This window comes from Macaca nemestrina, chromosome 14 (assembly GCF_043159975.1).
Source record: "Macaca nemestrina isolate mMacNem1 chromosome 14, mMacNem.hap1, whole genome shotgun sequence".
NCBI lineage: Eukaryota > Metazoa > Chordata > Mammalia > Primates > Cercopithecidae > Macaca > Macaca nemestrina.
In genome coordinates, this window is record NC_092138.1 from 38,224,751 (window position 1) to 38,247,892 (window position 23,142).

At 35.1% G+C, this 23,142-nt stretch overlaps 1 protein-coding gene across 47 annotated transcripts in view; it reads right to left on the bottom strand.

The window, feature by feature from the left end:
* The window catches only part of LOC105489121 (protein tyrosine phosphatase receptor type D), a 2,338,800-nt gene that overhangs the window by 251,900 nt on the left and 2,063,758 nt on the right, over nucleotides 1–23,142 (bottom strand). The window contains exon 1 of one of the 47 annotated variants that reach the window (XM_071078801.1): nucleotides 29–33. The exons of the other annotated variants lie outside the window; for them this stretch is intronic. The gene's annotated coding sequence lies outside the window, so the exon portion shown is untranslated. Of the gene's footprint in view, nucleotides 1–28; nucleotides 34–23,142 lie in introns of those variants that run through there. 47 annotated transcript variants of the gene reach the window in all.

Sequence of the window (23,142 nt, forward strand, 5' to 3'; positions counted from 1 at the left end):
TGTTTCTTACATCTCTCCTCACGTAAACTCCGTAAAACCACCCCTCTTGAATGCTCCCCTCTCCGATGAATCCCTCCTCTTTACCTTATTTGTAAGTAATTTTCTCCCTTTCCAAATGACACAGTATTTTATCAGTACTTTATAAACAATGTTTCACATTGATTGCAATGAAAAACTACCAGAAATGCAAAAAAACACAAACAATGCAGATGGGTTCCACGATGAATTTAGTGGTACCTGCCTTTTCCAGGCTTCAAGGCTGCTCGTATTTTTCATTCATTCTATTGCTTCTGCCTCAAATATCATAACTTGCCTGTAATCCTGTCTCCTCCTCTCAGATAAATGTTATTTAAGGCATAGCTCAGGAGTAACTTTCTCCAAAATAATCTTCTCTGACCCCCTCCTCATCTCCAATTCCAGATGAGTAAGGTGTCGTAAGGTGTCCTACTCACCTACTTCCATACTACCATGGGCACATGTCCTTCTTCACTAAGAATATCACATCGCAGTGATCTGGGAAAGCACTGCCTCTCGCTGACCTGAGTTCTTTGAGGAATGGAGTGGCACAGTCATCATGGTATTTCCAGCATTCTGCTAGGCATCAGTTCCACAGTGCTTGCTCAATATTTTATGAATAAATGAATTTAGTTGTATTTCTGTGTAATCTCCTCTTCTACACTGTGTGCTGTTTGAGCTCAGTAAATTCAGTATTTTTTGGTACTCAGTAGGTATTTTTAAATGCCTGATCAATGAATGAATGAATCATATAACCTTTAGGCTGGAAGTAATTACAGATATTTTTAATCTTCTTTCTCTCTTTTACAAATAACATATAATGACTAAGCTAGGTTCTATACATTTATTAATACAACCAGGATCAAAGGATAAGTCTTCAGATTCCAAAGCACACAATTTATTCTTGTATACTGTGACATTTTTTAATGAATGAATGAATTAATCCTATTTGAAGACTAAAATATTAAAGTCATCACTACGAATATATATTTAGAAATGAGACCTTATTTTCATGGAATTTTAACAACACAGGCTGTCAACCATTTTTAATGGTTTCTCCTAGTATGTATCAGAGGCTGACAGTTATAAGCAATCCATTATAATGGAAAGAGAAGCATGCTATATTCTAAATACTGCAAATTAATCATTAATAATAATTTACAAATCCAATAGATTTTTGTTTAGTCAGCAAAATCTTTTAAATACATGTGTTCTATACACTGCAGAGATGCTAAGTTACAATTAATACCATTTATCAAAACCTTAGGGAGTTATTCTTTGGGTCTTCAAATCTCAAAGACATTAAACCAGGACCAAGAATTTCATGAATTCTGAGGCAGATTCCTCCCTCCCTCTCTACTAACCGTGATTTCAAGGCAATGTGACAGCAACTTACACATTACCTGTCAATAGCAAAGACTTAGCCATCATCTCCCTGGAACCTTTCATTCCTATCACTCCTAAATCACCTATAAAGAAATTGGTAATTAAGCTGCTAGAGACATCTGGGCTAAATGGATTTTGAGCCAAGCGGTTTTGAAAGGCTGATTAGTAACCTTCGGTAAAACACAAATAAGAGAACACACCAGACTCATTCTCAGCTTCAGCAGGAGAGAAAGGTCAGGGCTATCTGTGTCTGGTAGATTTAATTTTCTATATCAGTATTAGATAGCCTAGATACTTTTTAATCTGGTTACTACAACAAATTCTAATGATTTTTGAATCAAAAGCCAAATAAAAACCTCCAATATAAACCTGAGTTTTCTGCAAGTGTTTTCTTTTAAAGGCATGACAGTCTCTATTTTCTATAGAATTAATAAATATCAATATTTTAGAAAATGTCTATAAATGTTGGTCTTCTAAATTCTAGGTACTGCCTAAAGTAAATATGGTAATACTCAGTTGCTCCCCTATGAGCTTTTGTGTGTCATTAGCACAAATCAAATGCTACATATGCAGCAATACAAACACTAACATCATTTTTTTATATAGAAATATGCTTCCCAAGTTTATGTTCAAAAACACATCTGACTTTAAACAAAATCATGTTTGTTGGCAATGTTTTACTCTCTCCCAAAAACTTTCCTTCCTACCTCCAGAGGCTTCCTCTCCCAAACTAACGCATCCTTCTTCAGCCTAGGGAGTTCATTTTAACCCATGTAGGTGAAACTCTTCTTCAGGTACCCTTTAACAAGGGTACAACTCCTCACACCCCAAGAACTGCTATCTCTTCCAGCCTTAAAACTTCCAGAGGAAAAGATTATGCTAGTGAAGTTACTGAAAGCAAGACCAATATTTTGCAGAAGGAAGCCCACCCTATCCAATGTTACCCAAATCGTATCAGGCAGGCAATCATCCACCAACCTGCTTGAAATTGTGAATGCAGGAACTTATGTTAAAATGAAAATGCCTATAGTCCTCTGCTACAGACAGGCAGAGAGGGCAAGACCTTTACTAACCTCTCCCTCAGAAAAGCTGTTTCTCTTTAAAGGAGGAACATCTTCCATAAAAACTGGAGAAAAAAATTGGACCTTCCAATTATCACACATCTCCGTTCCCCTCAACAATTGGGATGTCTACAGTCCCCTCCATCTGGTAGTGATTTATTTTCAAAGGAAGAAAATTTATTAAAAAGAATCACACCTTGCAATTTGGCTTATCGATTCCTTTTCATTTATCTAAACTGAGCAGTCATATAAGATTCTTAAGAAAAGAGACTTTAAAACTTCCACTGCTTAAAAACATCCCTAAAAGAAAGGACTTAAGAATCACCTCTATCAAAGAAAGTTTGTTTACTATTTTAAGGAAGATATAAATTGGAAAAAATCCTACTAATTAGAAACTTGTAAAATTTCCATTTCAATTATAAATTCATGATGAAAACTAATAAAACAGAATATGTGGATATTTTATTATATATAATGAAAGTTCCAGATTTGGGAAACTGAAAAATACAGAGCAGATATTTTCTAATTTTATCATGATGTTTTATTTAAAAAAATAAAATAGATTATGGCCAAGCACAGGGATTCATACCTGTAATCCCAGCACTTTGGGAGGCCGAGGTGGGCGGATCACAGGTCAGGAGATGGAGACCATCCTGGCCAACATGGTGAAACCCTGTCTCTACTAAAAATACAAAAATTAGCTGGGCGTGGTGGCACATGCCTGTAATCTCAGCTACTCAGGAGGCTGAGGGAGGAGAATAGATTGAACCAGGGAGTAGGGAGTCGGAGGTTGCTGTGAGCAGAGATTGCACCACTGCACTCCAGCCAACTCAAAAAAAAAAAAAAAAAAAAAAAAAGATTCCATCTACTATGCTTTTCAGGAAAAAGAAAAAGTAAGAAATGATGTACACTCTGCTCTTCCTTTATTTTATCCTCCCTTCCCTCCTTGCACTGCTAATTTTCTCCCTACTTATATCTTTACATGGTTGAGTCTCAAGAACTAAAGGAGGTCTATCTCCAAGCAAATGAGTTTTGATAATAAATGCTACACTGTGTTGTCCTTCCTGAGGAAACAAAATCCGGTGAATACACACAGGAGAGATCCTTGCTCCTACACACTACCTCACTTGTGCGAGACATTTCTCCATTATAATAATACCAACTGTCACACAGCTTTTCTGCACCATTCATAAGGGCTTCCTTACATCCAAATACAAATACTAACTGTAACATATTCTGCAGACTCACTCTTTTTTGCACAACATTCTATGTGTAATTACTTGAAACTTTTATTACATTTCCCCCTTACTGTTTTATAAAAATAAGCAAAAATAGATAAAAATACAAATACAAATGATAAAAGGCACATAGGTCAATATTATTCATAAAATTAAGATTTAGAAAAAAAAATTAGGCCTGTTATGAGACTAAATCATTTTCTCTAATAGGATGACTATTAGACATAATTAAAGAATAAATAAAGTATGACAGAAATGCATTACACAAAATGATTTCTAAAAGATAAGTCTGGAAATTTTATAATATTTTTCAGCAAGCTGACATCGTCAAACTTTGGACATTTGACTAGTGCATATTTACAATAATATATCATGTAGAAGCCCAGAGGGCTTCTCGCACACAATTTCAGATAACAAATATGCTCACGTGCAATTTGAGATAACAAAATCAGTAATACTTTTGTTCTCCCTTTTTTCTTATCTTGCTTTTTTGCTTTTTGTTATATTTTTAACAAATTATAAAACCATAGCTTAACAATGGTCTAACCAGGTACCTCTGTAATAAAATACCATCCTCGTGTCTGCATCGTTATTCTTGCAAGAGATATTGTATTAGTCTGTTCTCACATTGCTCTAAAGAACTACCTGAGACTAGGTAATTTATAAAGTAAAGAGGTTTAACTGACAGTTCCACAGGCTGTACAGGAGGCATGGCTAGAGAGGCCTCAGGAAACTTACAATAATGGCAGAAGGGGAAGCAGGCAGGTCTTACACAGCCAAAGGAGGAGGAAGAGGGCACAGGAGAAGGTACTACACACTTTTATACAACTGGATCTCATGAGAACCCACTCACTATCACGAGAATAGCAAGAGGGAAATCCACCCCCAAGATCCAATCACCTCCCACTAGGCCCCTCCTCCAACTTTGGGGATTACAATTTGACATGATATTTGGGTGGGGACATAAAGCCAAATCACATCAGATATCCCTGGATTAGAGAAGCAACTCTGTGAGGTTGAAGCCCAACTGGAGAGCGGAGCTCCCAGCATAGTGTTAAATGTTCACATCGTGGAAAGAAAACGAATAGAACAGAAGGCTCATTTGTCTCTATCCAAAGATTTAGAATACCCTCCTGTGTGCCATATATCAGGAATTTTAAAAGTGCCTCAGAAAAAGTAACTCATTTCCTAACTTCTCAGTCTCTAAAGTACTTAATTGATCTTGGCGCTTCAACTATAGTGCTATAGACAATATTCATATTTTAACAAAAGTTACAGACATCTCACTTTTGTGACATCCCATGACTTGAGCTTAGACACTTGTCATCTCACGCTAAAATCAAGCCTGCTATATACTTAAATTGTATCTGTTACTAGTGTGTATTATCTTAAAGAATTTTAACCCAAATATTTTCTTGGTTTATTCTATAAAATATTCATTATTTTCAATCTAGAAAAAAACAGAAAATAAATGTTAATTACGAGACAGATTTTATTTAAATTATATTTAGATTTTTAATTTTATATCTTTTCTTCATCAGTGTTTGAAAGATAAATGTTAATAGTACCAACACAGAAGAAACATTTTGCTTATTAATAAGAAACAATATTGACAATATTGAAGATTTAAAAGACTTTGTAGTGTACCTTACTTTTTAAATGAACGAGAGTAAAACAAGAACAACTAACAAAGTTGTCTTTGTCAACACTAAATCCTGTAAACAAAATTTAAGCCTGCAAACAAAATGTAACTTACCAATATTAAACAAAACAGTTTATGATTATTAATTTTTTGGCCCACAATACAACTGTCCACTTAACTAACATTACAATAAATTAGCCTTAAAGAGTTGATGTGTATATAAGTGGCGAGTTTTTTGTCAACTAAAATATGAACATTTTGAAGTCATGTTCTGCAAATGATTCATAGTGCACTTGACCCTGTGCTTTGTAAGTAACAGCTAACCAAGCATGAGGGTTGTGGCTGGAAGGTATGTAGACAGGTTGGGAAAAGAGAAAATGGAAGAAGTAGTGGCCACCCTTTACTGAGCAGCTGTTATATTTCAAATACTGTACTAGGCCCTTTTCCTACATTATTGTTTAATTCACAGCTTGATCCAGGGTGATAGTTAGTTTATATATAGGAAAAAGAGGAGAAAGTATGTGGAGAGAGAAAGAAAAGAAAGGAAGGAAGGAGGAAATGATTTGGGTCAATCGTGAATTTTATCTGTGAGGATCTTGTCTCCAGCTAATAACAAATCCAGTACAAGAAGTAAACTTTTCTGACTTGCAGTCCATTACTGATCTCACCTATTCAGTCCATTACTGATCTTACCCATTAATATAGTTTTTTTTTTTTAAAACAACAACAACAACAACAACAACAACAACAGGAAAAGTCTAGAAAGCAAGTCACTGATTAGCACCTTTAGTAACAATCCCATGCTGAACATAGAGGACAGACTGTGATTACGAAAACATAACCAGAAGTCCAGAGGATAATTATCAATACAGAATCATACTCAGTATTGCTCTGAAAAATGTGTACTAGATGCAAATGTAACTGCACACTTTAAGTCATATTAAACACGTAAATGGCCAGGTGTGGTGGCTCATGCCTGTAATCCTAGCACTTTGGGAGGCCAAGGCATGAGGACTGCTTGAGCTCAGGAGTTTGAGACCAGTCTGGGGAACATAATGAGACCTCATCTCTACAAAAAAAAAAAACAAATAAAATTAGCTGGGTGTACTTGGGAGGCTCAGGTGGTTGGATCACCTGATCTCAGGAGGTAGAGGCTTCAGTGAGCCAAGATAGTACCACCATACTCCAGACCAGGTGACAAAATGAGACCTTGTCTCAAATGCATACACACAAAAACAGTCACAAACACACACAAAGGAAGTCTGCTGCACACATTCTTGCCACCATAATCCTGACAGTAGTAGATAGAAATACTAGGTGCAATTTTCAAAAATATGTTGTCAATACTGTCAATTTTTAAGCAACAATAGTTCAATTGTTTTCATTATAAAATATTCTAAAGGTAATATTTCAGTGTTGGGAAAATAAACTTTACATTTTGTACTTTTCTATCTCTCAGAAAAATAGTTTTCTCCTTTTGTCCTTTCAAAATGTTCAAAAATACACATCATGGGCCAGGCGCGGTGGCTCATGCCTGTAATCCCAGCACTTTGGGAGGCCGAGGTGGGCAGATCACAAGGACAGGAAATCAAGACCATGGTGAAACCCTATCTCTACTAAAAATACCAAAAATATTAGCTGGGTGTAGTGGCAGGCGCCTGTAGTCCCAGCTACTCAGGTGGCTGAGGCAGGAGAATGGCGTGAACCCAGGAGGCGGAGCTTGCAGTGAGCCAAGATCATACCACTGGACTCCAGCTTGGGAGAGAGTGAGCAAGACTCCATCTCAAAAAAAAAAATATATATATATATATACACACACACACACACACACATATATATATACACATATTATGCCTGCATCTATGGTGCAGCTATCTGCTGTTATTTCAGATATAAAAACATGTGGGTACATAATTCAGTGAACTGTTAGAAAAACCACAGTTTCCCTAATGAAGTTGTAGTGAAAGTACAATCACCATCGCATAAGCAGATATCAACATCATACTGTGCATCCTCTTATAACAGCCAGAATGACTGTTCCTATAGCAGAGATGGAGTCCATTAGAATTTCAACCACTGAAAAATTGGTTGAGACCACATAATTTGGTAGTATATGTGACTTTATTATATTAAATAGTGAGATTTTGATATGTAAATTGAGATTATTAACAGTAATGGTCATAATAAATACACTAATCATAATTTACTGGGCTTCAGTAACATACTATTTGCCACAATACAAATACTTTCAAAATCCTAACAAGATGTGCTCAAAACTAAATTGCAAAACAAATAAGCCACCACCTACTGTTAAAGGTTAGTTTAAATATTTCAAAAGCAACAGTTTAATAAAAATTAAGGAATTTAATAAGCTTCCCTTTTCTTTTAACAAAAAAGCTTTCAAGAGTCAATGAGTGACAACAAGAAAAGGAAAACACTATCACATTAAAATGTGGTGTGTAAAGTATGGTAATAAAGACACTTAAGAGAGGTACATTTTAATAATAACAAATACATTTTTTTTTAAAACCAATGACTGCCCGTTAGGCACATTCTTAAGTCAGCTTGCATGGTTGTGGCTATTTGTCAAAACTTACTTCATCATTTACAGTCTCAGAGTTCTTTTCCTTTTAGCTCAATGTTGTGATGGAATCAATACAAATCTGCTCTTAAAATATCTGTCTCTGACCTGTGTTTGTTTTAAGCTGTATCATTCATAATGGTGATGGATTGGTAATGCTATTCCTCTTTGTCTGCACAAAGCACCATGGCATAAAAAGCACATATATTTTATGCCCAAGGTCAGGAGAAAATTAATGGATAAAGAGCTAGATAAAATGGAGTTTAAGCTGAATGGGCTGAGAGAGCTCTACAGGGTACAGACCAGGCAGGCAGTACAAAGTCCATTATACTTAAACACTCCTGAAGCATTTCAGAAGTGAAATCGTTTCCACAGGCTAACACATAAAAGCACCAAGCTCTCACATGGCTTCCACTGAGTGCCCACAGGTATGGGCAAAGTACTCCTGCTCAGGAGCTTCCATAGCATATTCCATTTATCAATTTTTACCTTGAGCAATAAGCCCATTTGGTGTTTATCACCAGAGTTGAACAAGTTATGCTTTGTTGTCATTAGAAAAACTTCTCTTTTAACGCTTTCCTACTAATTCTATTTCTATTGTTCACTCTCTTACTGTGCCTTGTGAATACTTAAGAGTTTAGGGTCTCACTTAAGAGGCAGGTTCAGCTGATTCCAACACAAAGAAAGCTTCATAGCTAACAATTACACTTTTCTCCATTACATCCCTCCAGACATCTAAACGGCAGCAAACGAAGTAGAAATTTAAAACAAAAACGAAAACAGAGACCAGTAACTGAGAATTCTAAAGTTTGGCACACAGAACACCATCAAAATCATCCATGACAATTTGGCTGATCATATCTACGCATAAACATAAGGAAATAAGCATTTTGCCTAGTTAAGCAGTCCAAAAAATCAATGGTTTTCTTCACAAACCTTGCTGAGAAAAGCAATATTATTACTTTGTTGAATATAAAACAACTGAGCAAAGCCATATTTGAATTTATCCTAAATATCTTACTTTCAGATTTAGAAAAACAATATTTAATAAATAGATATTATAAGAGGGTTCTTCCATTTGTTCATTTTAAGGGGAATGTACAGTAACAGTTGTGATTCGTCCTTATAGTTGAGGCTTCAACTCTGTGACACTATAAATAAACTGCTCCTGGAGCTGCGGAAATTGCCCATTATCTCCAAGAGCATGTTCTGATAAGAGACTATCAACACGAAGCCAAAACTCCTTCAGAGCATCAAGAGAGGAAAGCTTCTAGTGATGGTTTGGTCACGGTCTCTTTCAGGATGATTACATGGCAGAGGAAGGAATAAAACTGTGGAAGAATTAAAGTTGGTGGATGCGAAAGAAATGTGTACAGTGGTGATATAGATATTAAAGCCAAAATGTGGCAACTCTGTTTGACTCTGTAATGTAAAATGCATTTTTCACGTAATGTAGAAATAGATTCAGGCAGTACTCAATGAACTCATTTAATATTAAATATAATAGGCAAGTTCTGAGTGTCAGTTAAACTGGATTGAATGCTTGAGTTTGTCAGAAATTAGGTGTGGCTTCACCCAAAAGCATAATCTTTCCATTTAAGTTTCTTTATTTGTAAATTTAAGAGTCAGAAGATAGTCTCCAAGGACTCTTCTACCTAACCAAAAAGCAAAACCAAACCCTTCCAAATATCTTCCATGATATTCTCCTAACATAAAAAGTCCCAAGTTTATAATCCAAAGACAGAGATCTTGGCATTTGAACAGCAGTGCAGAGACAAGACTTTCTGATCGGGGTCTACAGGGCAGTTACACACATAAAATGACTTCAGGGAAACTCTTCATTTAGGGAAAAAAGCAATTATGAGGAATTCGTAAGTTCTATGAAGCTATTTTTAAAACAGTAACAGAAAGCTGAAATGAAGAGTAATGGTCTAAAGCTAAAAAAGGAAGAAATTAAGATTAGACAACACAAAAATTCTTCAAGGGAAATTAGGCACTAGAATAACTGCTTAGAGGGACACTTGAGTCAACCTCATTGGAGGCATTCAGAAATAGATTATATCAAAACCTAGTAGGAAGTCTAGTGTTACTCCCTGACTTGAAAAAAATAAAAAACAACATAGCACATCTCCACTACCTAAGTTTCCATATTTTGCATATTATTTTCCATATTTTACATATATTTCATATTACTGTATATACTTACTGCTCTGATTATACTGGTTTGCATGATTCTATTTTCACATATATCCTAAATATTTCAAAAGCTTCAACACAGTTATTATAAGCTTAACATTTTAAAAGTTGGTTAAATATTCAAGGTTGTTGATATATTTTAACTTCTTATCCTAGTAAAGTACATTTACATTATAACTTATTGCCATCATAGCAACTCCTGTGCTACATATTTTTGTTCATGGATCTGTTGCTTTCTATCAAATTGCATCCTCAATTTAAACTCCTATGACTCAAATGAGTATTTTACGCCTCTTGGTACTTCTAAAGCCCTAGGTATGAATGAACGCATGGCAACTCAGTGCTGCCATTTTAACATGTGCTGATAATACGTTCCAGAAATTCTAAAAAAATGATGTATAAATTTTGTTATTCTCTTATGTAACTAAATAAAGGTATTGGTGCTACTAGAGATATACATATTTATTTCTAGTATATATTTAATATACTTACACCTGAAATGAAAAGATAGGCAAACAGTTTTAAAATAATCTATAATAGAACACTACTTTAACAGAATGAAGACAGACTTAAATTTCTAGAGGGTTAGGAAATTGGGGACACCCTGGATCATCTCAAACAGAACTGAAGATACTCTTCACAAGTCAGTTCACTCTGGGTCAGTGGCAATCAGCCAGATAAATCTTGTTAATATTAAAACTGGCTTAAAGCCAGACAGAATTCATTCTTTTCTCAATTAAAATAGATGGAGCCATCTTTCTTGACTATTAAGCATATCTCTAATGTTCACAAGCCTGCCTTTGTTTCATTTCCTCTCCCTATAGCATGAAAATGATAAAAATTCTTCTATCCACAAAGTTGCATAATTTTTATCACATTAGAAAAAAAGCATCAGTAGGAGTATTTATGGAACATTACTCTTAATTCTACATTTTTACCTGTGCAGAACATTTTGTAACCAGTGTTCAATATTACGATTAAAACCTAAATGAGGTTAATATTTACATTTTGTTTATATTTCAATTATAACAGAACAATTTTAGAATTCATGTGTGCATAAACTTGGCAGAAAATAATTTCTCTAAGGCAAATTTTAACTTCATTTAGGGCTGACTATGGTAATACTAACTGTTCATTCTTGTATTTTCAGATACTTGGAAGAAATGGCAGTTCCAGGGGCCTTCTATGTTCCTCCTTGGTACAAAACCATCCATGTGATGTTCTATTAATGCTCCATCTCAACTCCTGTGCAAACCTGTTGATACCTATAGATCTGCAGGGAACATGCTATGCTATTCACAATTTAGTCCTTCAGATTGAGACATGTCTTAATTCTTCTCAAGAAAAGACTAGAAGAAAATGGTAGCTGCTTCTTAAAATTACCAAAATCATGATCATCACTATTAACAACTGATAATAAGCGATAATGAATACTCTTTGGCACTGTCAATCAAGAAATATTATTTTAATTTAAACTATTCATTTTGGACATCATCTACTATTGGAGTTGTTACAATATTGTCCTCTGAAAGAAATATCTGAACATCTTAATTCATGAGGATGATATTTGCGGGGCCTTAAAAATTGGTCCAACATTTTAAAATAATGGATAATAAATTAAACACCAAAAGGCATTAAGCAATAAAATGTCCATTAAAACACTTTATCTCAGCATCTGGAAAATACCTAGGTGGTATATATAGCAAAATATAAATACCAAATATTAGGTGGTATATACAGCAAAATAAAGGCTAATCACTGAGAAGAGAAATATTTTTTTGAACTTTCCAGATACATTATTACTTTTAAAGCTCAAGGCATAGTTTCCTGTGGGTTCTTTCCATTTTTCTTCATTCAGTAAAATAAATATCCATCTTCAGCCAGACATTCATTCCTCCCCGAGCTATTAAAACTCAATTAATTGCTTAGTTAATTGCGAATCCCATCTAAATGACTCACTGCTGAATGCCAAACAAACTTATAAAATGAAGTGATATGCTAAGATTCATAAGCAGTCACAAATTTAAAAATAAATTTAAAAAGGAAGAATATGCAAGCCCAAGAAGAAATGGTTTCATTAATTAAAAAATCAGTATCATATAAATAAACATAGGTAAAAGCAAATTAATTCAACCTTGGCAATAAAGGCACAAGATAATCTGGTCATCTATTTCATTAAGGCGTTGCAAATAGATCACACTTCATCAGAGGGCTTATAGAACTGTCCTCGTATTCTAAGAATAGCTGTTCAAGTAGTTCAGGCTGCAAACAGGTACAAGACTTCTGATTTTCTACTTAAACAGAAGTTTTTAAAGTTAGTGATTATATTTCATTTACCAAGAGTAAGCTAAATTGTTCCTGAAGTTAACTCAAATCACTTGTGTTCATGAGCAAGAGAAGAAGGCGATTATATATTTATATATTTCAAGCAGGGTCTGAGTGAATTGAGTACCCAGTACCAACACACTCAAGTATTCTTTTTACTCCCTAACCGCTTACTTCAAATTTTCATAGAAAAAGCAGCAATTCTAAGAATATAGCAAATGCATTAAATAGCCCTGTATGGAGTGGCCAATGTACTAATTCATATGTGCTGGTGAACTCTTTTTGTCTGTTGCTCTCTTAATTCTTGAAAATAAACTACAGGCTAGTAAGTATCCTCTGTTACTGCGTCCTCCCTCACCCTATCAGCCTTTACCAGACGATAATCTAGACCAATGTCTCTGCAAAACCAAGGCTGCAGAAGAGATACATACATTTATTTTGTAAGCAACAATGAAGTACTGAAGTCCATAAATTTCCCATTACAATGTCAGAAAATCAAGAAGGCTCACTTTTTGCTCAAGAATAATTCAGAAAGGAAAAAAGCAACTGCTCAGTTTTTCAGAATAGTTTAAGTTGCAAAAACAAATGAGAAATTGTGCAACAAATGTAGTGACTCTAAGTCATAAACGCACATTAACTTCAACTTATTAACTACAGTACCTACCACGTGCTAAACATTGCACAGGGTACCAAAGATGCAAAGACCAGCTTTGGGATGCTTCCTCAGAGGGCTGAACTCCATAATCAACTCTGCTAAACAAGAGATGTACTACAAAGATTTCAGCAGAGAAATAACTTAGGTCAGTTTACATTTACAAATGAGATAGTCCTAACAGCCTTTAAATCCCCACATGTTGTAATGGATGATATTTAGCATGCATGAAAGCTTGGAAGCAAATAATGTTTGCACAAACTGTTTATCTATCCTTATAACACCAAACCCTGAAGTGATGGAAGATTACTGAAGGCTTTTTTTTTTCCTTTTAAATATTAATGTGCACACTTTTCAACCAATGGCTGGCATATAATACCTGCAGTGATTCTTGATTCTATCACATTTATAAAAAAATAATGTCAATACCTATAATAACTATAAACACATGATATTAAGTTTTGTTTTATGGCCATTTCGAACTTGCTGAAATAATGCTGCATTTAAGGCAGACTTCCAAGATAGAATAAAAGACTCTTACTACTATTTGTAGGGAGAAATAATGGTTCTTTTATGGTCCTGATTTGCATTTTTACAGATTATCTATTATACCTTATGTTTTTTCCAATGTTTCCTAAAGCTTCAGATTTTGGTTGTATTGTAAAACCAAAGTAAACAAAATTTCTATAGGTTAATGCCATAATAATTAGTTATGTATAGTTCTATTTTTGTGTGCATATATATACCCACATACATGTACATAGATACTTAATCTTGTCTTTGATCTATAGCAAGGCTAATGCAGCAAAAAAAAATCCATATTTGCATATCCATGTCTCTTTTCTGAGTACCTCTAGTTGCATGTTTCCTGAAAAGAGTAAAATTCAAGAGAGTCAGAGTAAATTATTCCCTACCACCAAACCTTCACAAATATGTTCTGTTCCCTGTAAGCCTGATCTCATTGTATGCCATCTATACCAAACCAATGCCAACCCAGAAAGCATCTTTGGTGACTCTCTTCCTTAGTGGCAATATTCAACTGCTATTGATGCTACCTTTTGAGTTACTCTGCATCTCTCTTCTTGTCATTCCCACTGTCAGCAGAGACATCTGGACCTTTATCATTTGTCTATTTTAACTTCAGTACTAAAACCCTCCAATCTGTTCTCCTTCCACAATGCAGCTAGAGCCAAGTTTCAAAACAGCAAATATATTACTAAGGTTTTCCTGATTCAAGTCTTTTTGCTTCAAAGACTACCTAAACTCTCTAGCTTCCTTTTTTCCACTCTCTCCACCATGACCTGTACTCCAGAATCTGAGCTAAATTAAGAGTTCTGTGAATACACATCACTTGAGCATAGGCCACTCTTGCTGTCTGAAATACCTTTAACTTTTATTTTTCTTTATTTATTATTTATTTATTTATTTATTTATTTAATTTATTTATTTTTGAGACAGAGTTTCACTCTTGCTGACCAGGCTGGATTATTTATTTATTTATTTATTTATTTATTTATTTATTTATTTATTTTTGAGACAGAGTTTCACTCTTGTTGACCAGGCTGGAGTGCCATTGGCACGATCTCGGCTCACTGTAACCTCTGTCTCCTGGGTTCAAGTGATTCTCCTGCCTCAGCCTCCCGAGTAGCTGGGATCACAGGCATGCACCACCACACCCGGAAAATTTTGTATTTTTAGTAGAGACGGGGTTTCTCCATGTTGGTCAGGCTGGTCTTGAACTCCCAACCTCGGGTGATCCACCGGCCTTGGCCTCCCAAAGTGCTGGGATTACAGATGTGAGCCACCGTGCCCAGCCTACTTTTAACTCTTATTAAGGATTTCTCTCACCAAGAGATCCTTCAAGACTTCAATCAAATTCTGCCTTCTTTTGAAAGCTTTGCCTAACTACTCTAATATATTGAGCATTGCCGTCTCTATTCTGGAAGCGACTTTAATACATCTTTGTTATTCCATTTATACTCAACTATAAACGATGGTGCCCGAGCAGCAGCCTCTGCATCACCTGGGAACTTACTAAAAATGCAAAATGTCGGGCCCTACTCCAGACCTGCTGAATCAGAAACTCTAGGGGTGTGAGACTCAGTAATTTGTGTTTCAACATGGTTCAACAAGCCTTCCAGGTGATTCTGATGCATACTGATGTTTAAGGACCCCTCTTCTATTCAAATCCTGCATGTCCATCAGTCTCTACACATAACTGAGAAGGACCTTGATGGTTTTCATCTTCCTTCCTTTCTTCGGAATATGCAATACACATTTGTTGAATACAGAGCAAATAAACTGGTAACTAAAATTAGAATTTTACAGTTAATTCCAATGCACTTTATACAGATACAGATTCTTAGCACACTATAGGTCTGTACACAGGATACACACTTGAAATTTGAAGATGATCATGTCAAGACAATAGTAGACATGATACATTGCCAACAGTTTTCTTACGATAATATTCATCATGAAAAATGAATATGATCATATGAAGTTATTTTCATGTTAGACAACAGGGAAACTTAAAAGATGCTACTATGAGTCAAGGGCCATTTACAACTTTTTAAGTAATCAACTAGGGATACTGCTGATCAAACAGAGCCCCCACCCTCCAACCCCTATATATAGTCTGTTTATTAAACATAGTTTAATACTTGTCCTTCGTAAAACCTTATTGTATATATAATTGATAATAAAAACTGTAATAATTATTAATTATTTCATTCATAACTTAATTTAGTGGTTGCAAACATGCCAAACAAAAACTCAGAAAAATTCTCTAGGCTGTCCATACAACAAATGCTCTACCTATATGTTAAGAGACTGCAGAGGCATGGATACCAGCCAGCTATGACATAGATAAGGGCTGAGAAGTGGAAAGGCAACAGGATCTGCCCACACTAGCTTAAAGTATGTAGACACATATATCTAAATGGCAAAGTGTTTGAAATCAGGACTGGGTGTAACATGTTGTACTTTATTCCCCATCCACAAATGTCAATTACAGGATCTCTGAATATAATTGTTATTTAACATATTGACTTAAACAGAATTTCCATGTAATTCTTCTTTGCTTACCGTTTTGAGTAAAAAGCACAGGTGTTAAACTTCGTATTACACGAAATTAATAATTTAAGTTATTTGAAAGTCAATTCATCTCAGGCATTGTATTCTGTTCCTACTATCGTGTAGTACTTCTGTCACTGATCTCCATTTATAAATGTACTAAGCTGGATTTACAAATATTTCAGAGGTGCTCTAGGACTGAGATGATACATTTTTACCTCTGTATATGCAACACTTACAAGTCTAGAATCTGGGCTTTTTATGCTCCAAATCTGTAAAGTAGTTGATTTTAAAACTTAATAATAATTTGATTAATAAATCACAGCAAAGAAATAAGGAAAATAAGGATATTGCTATAGTATGGTATCATCTAAAATCATTTGATAGAAACAACACAGCATTTTCTTTGTAAATGTGAAAGCACTGCTTAAAGTTTTGACCAACTGTCCATCTAATCTTTTCCATAGCTTATTTTTTATAATACAAAAGCTTATTTTCTCTTGGATCTAACGCTACTGCTCTCCTGGTATATAATCCTCAGTAAGAAACAATTTTTTTAAAAAAGATATAATAAAACTAATATCCATGAAGTTTTAAAACTGGAACTTTGATAAATGTATTATCCTTATTAGCTTTAAATACCTTGTGTCAAAATATGCCCAAGAAAAACTGGTGACTGTTCATTCATTCCATGTTCATTGGTTCACACTGACATTTATTGATAACCTGCTCATGCCAAGCATTTTAATAAGTCCTGGGCAATAAAAGTATAAAAAACCTACAGTGCCTGTCATAAAAGAAGTCACATTCTAGAGCAACAAAGGATACATAAATAGTTGCAAACCAAAGTATTTTAATGGAATAAGAGACATGTATATAAAGGTATTATCAGATCAAAGTAGGATATTGACCAGATCTGCTAAAGGAATTGGGAAAAGCTTCACAGAGTTAGGTTGCAGTAGATGAGAAAGATTTATCAGGTGTTGAAAAGGGAGACCAGGAAATTAAGCTGAAGGAACATCATGCAGACATACCTTGGAAGGAATGTAGTATGTAAGATGGAAACTAAACCAAAAGTGTTCATGATGGGAAGAAGAGCTGGTGAGGCAAGTGGAAGCCTAGTGGCCAGGCTAAACAGTTCCCTCTTTTTGCCACATGCAAAGGTGAATCATCAGAGGTGTGAAACAGGGCAGTGGCATGATCAGATTTCACTCCTGGGTGGCAGCTATGAACATTCATCAGGGTTTGCAGGGATTACAAGTTTCCAGCCATTCCACACATTTTTGACCAAAAAAAAATTATATTAAAGGGGAAATATATTTCTATTAATAACAAATGTGTCATGATAATGTCAAGTATTAAGACAGAATATATGAAACAAATGTTTATGGAAAGTGTTATCAGCAGCAGTAGACATGAAAAAAGACTAGTTTGCCTTTGGCAAGATAAAGGAACAAGGTAATATGCAAAGAAAGCAATAAGCATTAGAGTGAGATAACTGACAAACCAAGACAGATTTGAAATGATACATGACTCTAAAACACTGAAGCAATAATAAGAAAATAGCTTAGAACACAACAGCCTAATCACCTGAAGTAACAGACCTAAAAAGTGCGGTGACGATAGCAATTAAGTTTCTCTTGTACAATATAGACCCAAGATACGAGAATTTTCTTTCTTTGGTTTTAAATATATGTTATATATGCTGCAGTTTGCAGACCCTGATGTACTTTTGATTCTTGAAAGTGAACACAGCACCTGAATGTAAAGATAACAAAGTACGTGATAGTCTGAACTCTCAGGGAAGTCTTTGACAGGTTAATTAAAAAGAGTTAAACTTGAGGTGTTGTATTTCTTATGATGTCATTTTTAGCACTATTCTAAGTAGTGAGTGATGAGCTATTCTAATTATTGGAATAGCTAATTGGTGGTAGGACCACTTGTAAATACAACAAAATAGGTATTACAGTCAGTCAGACAAAAGCAGCTATATGTATGTGCGTGTGCGCGATGATAGAAACTACTGTTTTGCAGTGATCCTGCGGAAGTAGGAAGCCAAAGAGTAGATCACATATCACTGACATCCTATTTCCCAATAGGTTTGGTGAACAATGAAAAGCAGCTTTGTTGTTGCTAATTGCAAATGCCCTAATTTTCAATAATGTAAAAATTAGAACTTGCACATATTCATATTTATTGTGACACACACACTCTGCAAAAAAGAATGTTATTTAGCTCAATTAATTGGTTGATAATGAGAACAGTCCTAAGAATAAACTCCAGAGTGAGTTCTACCTGGAAGCTTGATACGGAGTCAAGTTAAAGTAACTGTAAGTAAGACACTGTAGATGCCTTAGGAATATATTATAAAAAAAATCAAACCAAAAATTAATGAGTTAATATTTCAAGTCCTTAAAATGGAAAACGAGACTCAGTAATTCTTTAAAAAAAAAAAAAAGCAGAAAGTAGCAACAGGTAAAAACAGAAATTGGTGAAATACAAAAACAAACAATAGAAAGGACTGACAGAACTAAATTCTCATTGTTTGAACACAGTAATTAAAAACCTAAACTTCCAGTGAGTCTGATTACAAAAAAAAAAAAAGAGGGAAAAGGGACATATAAACATCATAAAGAAATCTCCTCTATGATTCAATTATCTCCCACTGGTTCCCTCTCATGACATATGGGGATTATGGGAACTACAATTCAAGATGAGATTTGGGAGGGGACACAGACAAACCATATAAAGTACTTTAAGGCTCAAATGAATACAGTGACTGCCATGTGGAATTTTCAATGTAGATCTTCAAATACGAAATTGAGTTAGTCAACTCTAGAGTACTACATTTTTTTAAAGTTTAGCTGCAGAGTTACAAAAGGAGAAAAATTAAAAGGGACGAGTGGACAGATGCTTGAAGATAGATGGAAACAAATTTATTATATATTTAACTTTATAAAAGGAACAGGAAATTGTGAGGCTCTGAACTCTCTTGAGTCAGTTTCCTGATGCCCTGGTTCTGTCAAGGTTTAATCACTGAACTACACCAACTATAGTCACTACTTTGTTTTTAAGCCACTTTGAGATTTTCGCTATGGACTGGAAAGTCTGGGATACGAAAGTCTAAGCATGAAGAAAGGCTGGACGCCATAAAAACGTGTATGAATTGGTGGGATTTAATTTCATTTGGGTCATATTAATGGCCATGAGCATGACAACTCTGTACCATACCAACCACCATACATTGCAAAGTAGTCCTAACTCTATATGTAGATAAGTCAGATTTATTAGTATTCTTTACTTGCTCAGATGAAATGCATTTATTTATAAATTCTGGTAAAACTATATGAATGTCTGCCATGTGTGAAAGTTATTTTAGTGAGTGAGATTTACAATTGCATTGAAAAAATGCTTGCATTTTGCCAGGCACTTCTGAGTTCTCTGCCTGCACTATTTCATTACACCTTTAAAAAGCTCTATGAGGTAGACTATATTCCTATGTTAGAGATTTAAAAATTGTTATGGATTCAGTCATCTCATAAATCCACTTGTCCTCTCTCTGCCATGATTTTGTCATCGAAGATTAAAATTTTATTATAACCAATTAAACTCATAAACAATTTGTTGATTTAACATTAACAGGCATTAATTTAAAAAAATAATTTATAGGCCGGGCGCGGTGGCTCACGCCTGTAATCCCAAGACTTTAGGGGGCTGAGGTGGGCAGATAACGAGGTCAGGAGATAGAGACCAGTCTGGCCAACATGGTGAAACCCCATCTCTATTAAAAATACAAAAATTAGCTGGGTGTGGTAGTGTGTGCCTGTAATCTCAGCTACTTGGGAAGTTGAAGCAGGAGAATTGCTTGAACCCGGGAAGCGGAGGTTGCGGTGAGGGGAGATTGCGCCACTGCACTCCAGCCTGGTGACAGAGCTAGATTCTGTCTCAAAAAATAATAATTTATAACATCTGGTGTATTATAAATACACTCTATAACCAGCATTGATTCTTCTTTATTAAGTCTTCACCAGCTCATGTTTCTTCCCTTCTTCACCATAGCAGTGTCAGTCTCTACCACTCATTCCATATTGGAATCTTCCATTGTTCTTTGTGTTGTCCTTATTTCATCCACTTCTACTAGGCTGCGATCAAAGATAATTACCAAAAAAAAAAAAAAAAGGAACCTAACAGGCTGACTTGGATAAATCATTCCATTTTAAATATTCAAAAGTTGAGACTCCCCAAGACACAGTATGACTTTTCATACGGGCAAATCAAGATGAGAATCCATATCCCTAGCTCTGCCTCACTACAACAAGCTGCCTATCTTCCCACTCCCAATCACTCTCTATGCCTTTGGTTTTCTATTGCTTCCCACACGCTTGCCAACGCTATTGTTAGACCAAATATGTTCTTACATAATTTATATTAACACTAGATTTTAAAATATAAAGTGGTAAATAATAAAGTCAGTGAGGTTATCTTGCTCTAACTCCTCACTTAATAAAGAAACTGAAGCCAGCCGGGCACGGTGGCTCACAACTGTAATCCCAGAACTTTGGGAGGCCGAGGCGGGCAGATCATGAGGTCAGGAGATCTAGACCATTCTGGCTAACACAGTGAAACCCCATCTCTAGTAAAAATACAAAAAATTAGCCGGGCGTGGTGGCGGGCGCCTGTAGTCCCAGCTACTCGGGAGGCTGAGGCAAGAGAATGGCATGAACCCGGGAGGCAGAGCTCGCAGTGAGCCAAGTTCTCTCCACTGCACTGCAGCCTGGGAGACAGAGCCAGACTCCGTCTCAAAAAAAAAAAAAAGAAATGGAAGCCTAGAAATATTAAGAGACCAGGGTTACACATTTTAGTTTTATTTCAGGTTATTCAACTACTTGCAAATAATAAAAATCTGCAGAGGCACTAGTGACATGTTATGACAACTGTTTTGATCATTATTTAGATTTTGGATTTATTTAGATTTTAGATTTTAATAATTTTATTCACCTCTATAACAGTACAAAAATCAGCAGCTTTTACAGTAACGCAAGGTTTCTTCTAATTTCACTGACCTTTTCCTAATACTTCAAGAAAAGAATAAATACATATTGGCTTTTGACACCATTGTAGTTAAACAAACTTGTAGAATTCGAAAATATTTAATTAAAACATTTTGAGTAAAATGAGTAAAGTATGACCCTTCTATATAATATTCCTTAAAGTTTCCTAATCATATAAAATGGAAAGTTGAATTTGAAAAAAAGTCAAATTAAGTTCAACAGACTAAAAGTGCTCTTATATCCCAAAAGGAAAATAAAGATATGCTTAGGTATGAAATAGCTGACCTCAACGGCCCTGGAAAGCTGTACATGGTCTTTACAGGCAAATAACAAAGAAATCTGAAACATGTGTTACAAGAAAGGAAAAAGGAAAACACTTAGTAGGAAAAGACAAAACACAAAGATCCATAAACATAAATCCCCACTGTAGCTAATAATTTTCTGAATGTATGTTTCCAGTGATTAGATGAAAATCATAAATCCTCAAAGATGCCAACAGGTACTTGAAATAATCAAGTCACAAGAATTAAGGAGTAAATAATAGCTCTGTGCATCTCAGGCTAAGAAGCCAAGAGCCTTCAACAATCTACCAGCCAATGGGCAATCCTCCTCAGAACACATGCAGCTCCCCTGTGACAATTTTAGGTAAACCTGATCTTTGACTATATGGTGTAAATGGTTTTAATTTAAGGATTTTCTTTTACTCTGTGACTTCTACCCATGAGAGCTAAAGCCAGCAAAGCTAGGCTAATCTGCATTCTGAAATTTCATTCTGTGTTTTTATTTTCCTTTGGAGGGTTCTTGTTTCAGAAGAGCTTCATTAACTTAATTAGGCATGATCCAGTGGGCCCATACAAATTAGGCTAGCCACAGTATCTTTAGAATGGACAAAAATAAGAAGCCAGCTGTAGTCTTTATATTTTGAAGAAATTTTTACCAGCTGACATTTCTTTGTGTCACAGTCATATTAAGCTCATGACAACTGCAATAACCGAAATGTGTTTTGGAAGTTCGAGTCTCCAACACTATGAGATATAGAAGACACAACAGTGGATAGGGAATGAACTTTTTTTTTTTTTTTTTTTTTAACCACAATTCTTTTTGTAGGCATCTAGTTCTTTGCTTTATTATAGAAAGAATAATCCTTTGGCAAAAGTATGTTTATAAGTCAATTTATAACTACGAGCACTGTAATAACTGTATCAGAAAACATTTAGGAGAAAAGATATTTTCATTTTCTTCCTAGAACTCACAGGCCTGTGTACACCTGTGCATACATGTACCAAGATAATATAATACAAGATAATACATGTATCAGATAATGCATAGAAAACCAGACATTACCTGACCTGCAATCTTAGGAAGTTATTGATTTTGCCTCAATTTCTTCATCAACCAGTAGAAATAATAATAACCCTCATTCTAGTTCAGAGAAGTCTTCAGGCAACTTACCTGTTTCAAAATAATAATCTGGATAATTGTTAAAATAGAGATTCCTGGACCATTATTTCAGACATACTGAATCAGGCTTTCCACCGAGGAGCCAAGGAATTTGTATTTAATAAAAGTTATTCTTAGTGGGTCGCTATAAACTAAAATATAAATAATGTGAAATCCCTACAGATTCTTACTGGGTTACTATAAACTAAAAATAAATAGGAAAGCTCTATAGAAAATTTTGAGTGATATATAAGTATATACCATCAACATTATTCAGAATTTCTAGCGCAAAGGAAAATGTTGCAAAGAAAGTATTCTTACAGGAATATATTCTGGCTAACCTTTACACTGTGAAGAATTGCTGTACTGATTAAATCAATCAACCCACCAACCAAACAAGCACCAACCAAACAAGCACCAGGAAGCTCAACATATACCCTTCTGCTTCTCAGATAAGTACAAATTTTAACTGATAAAGAT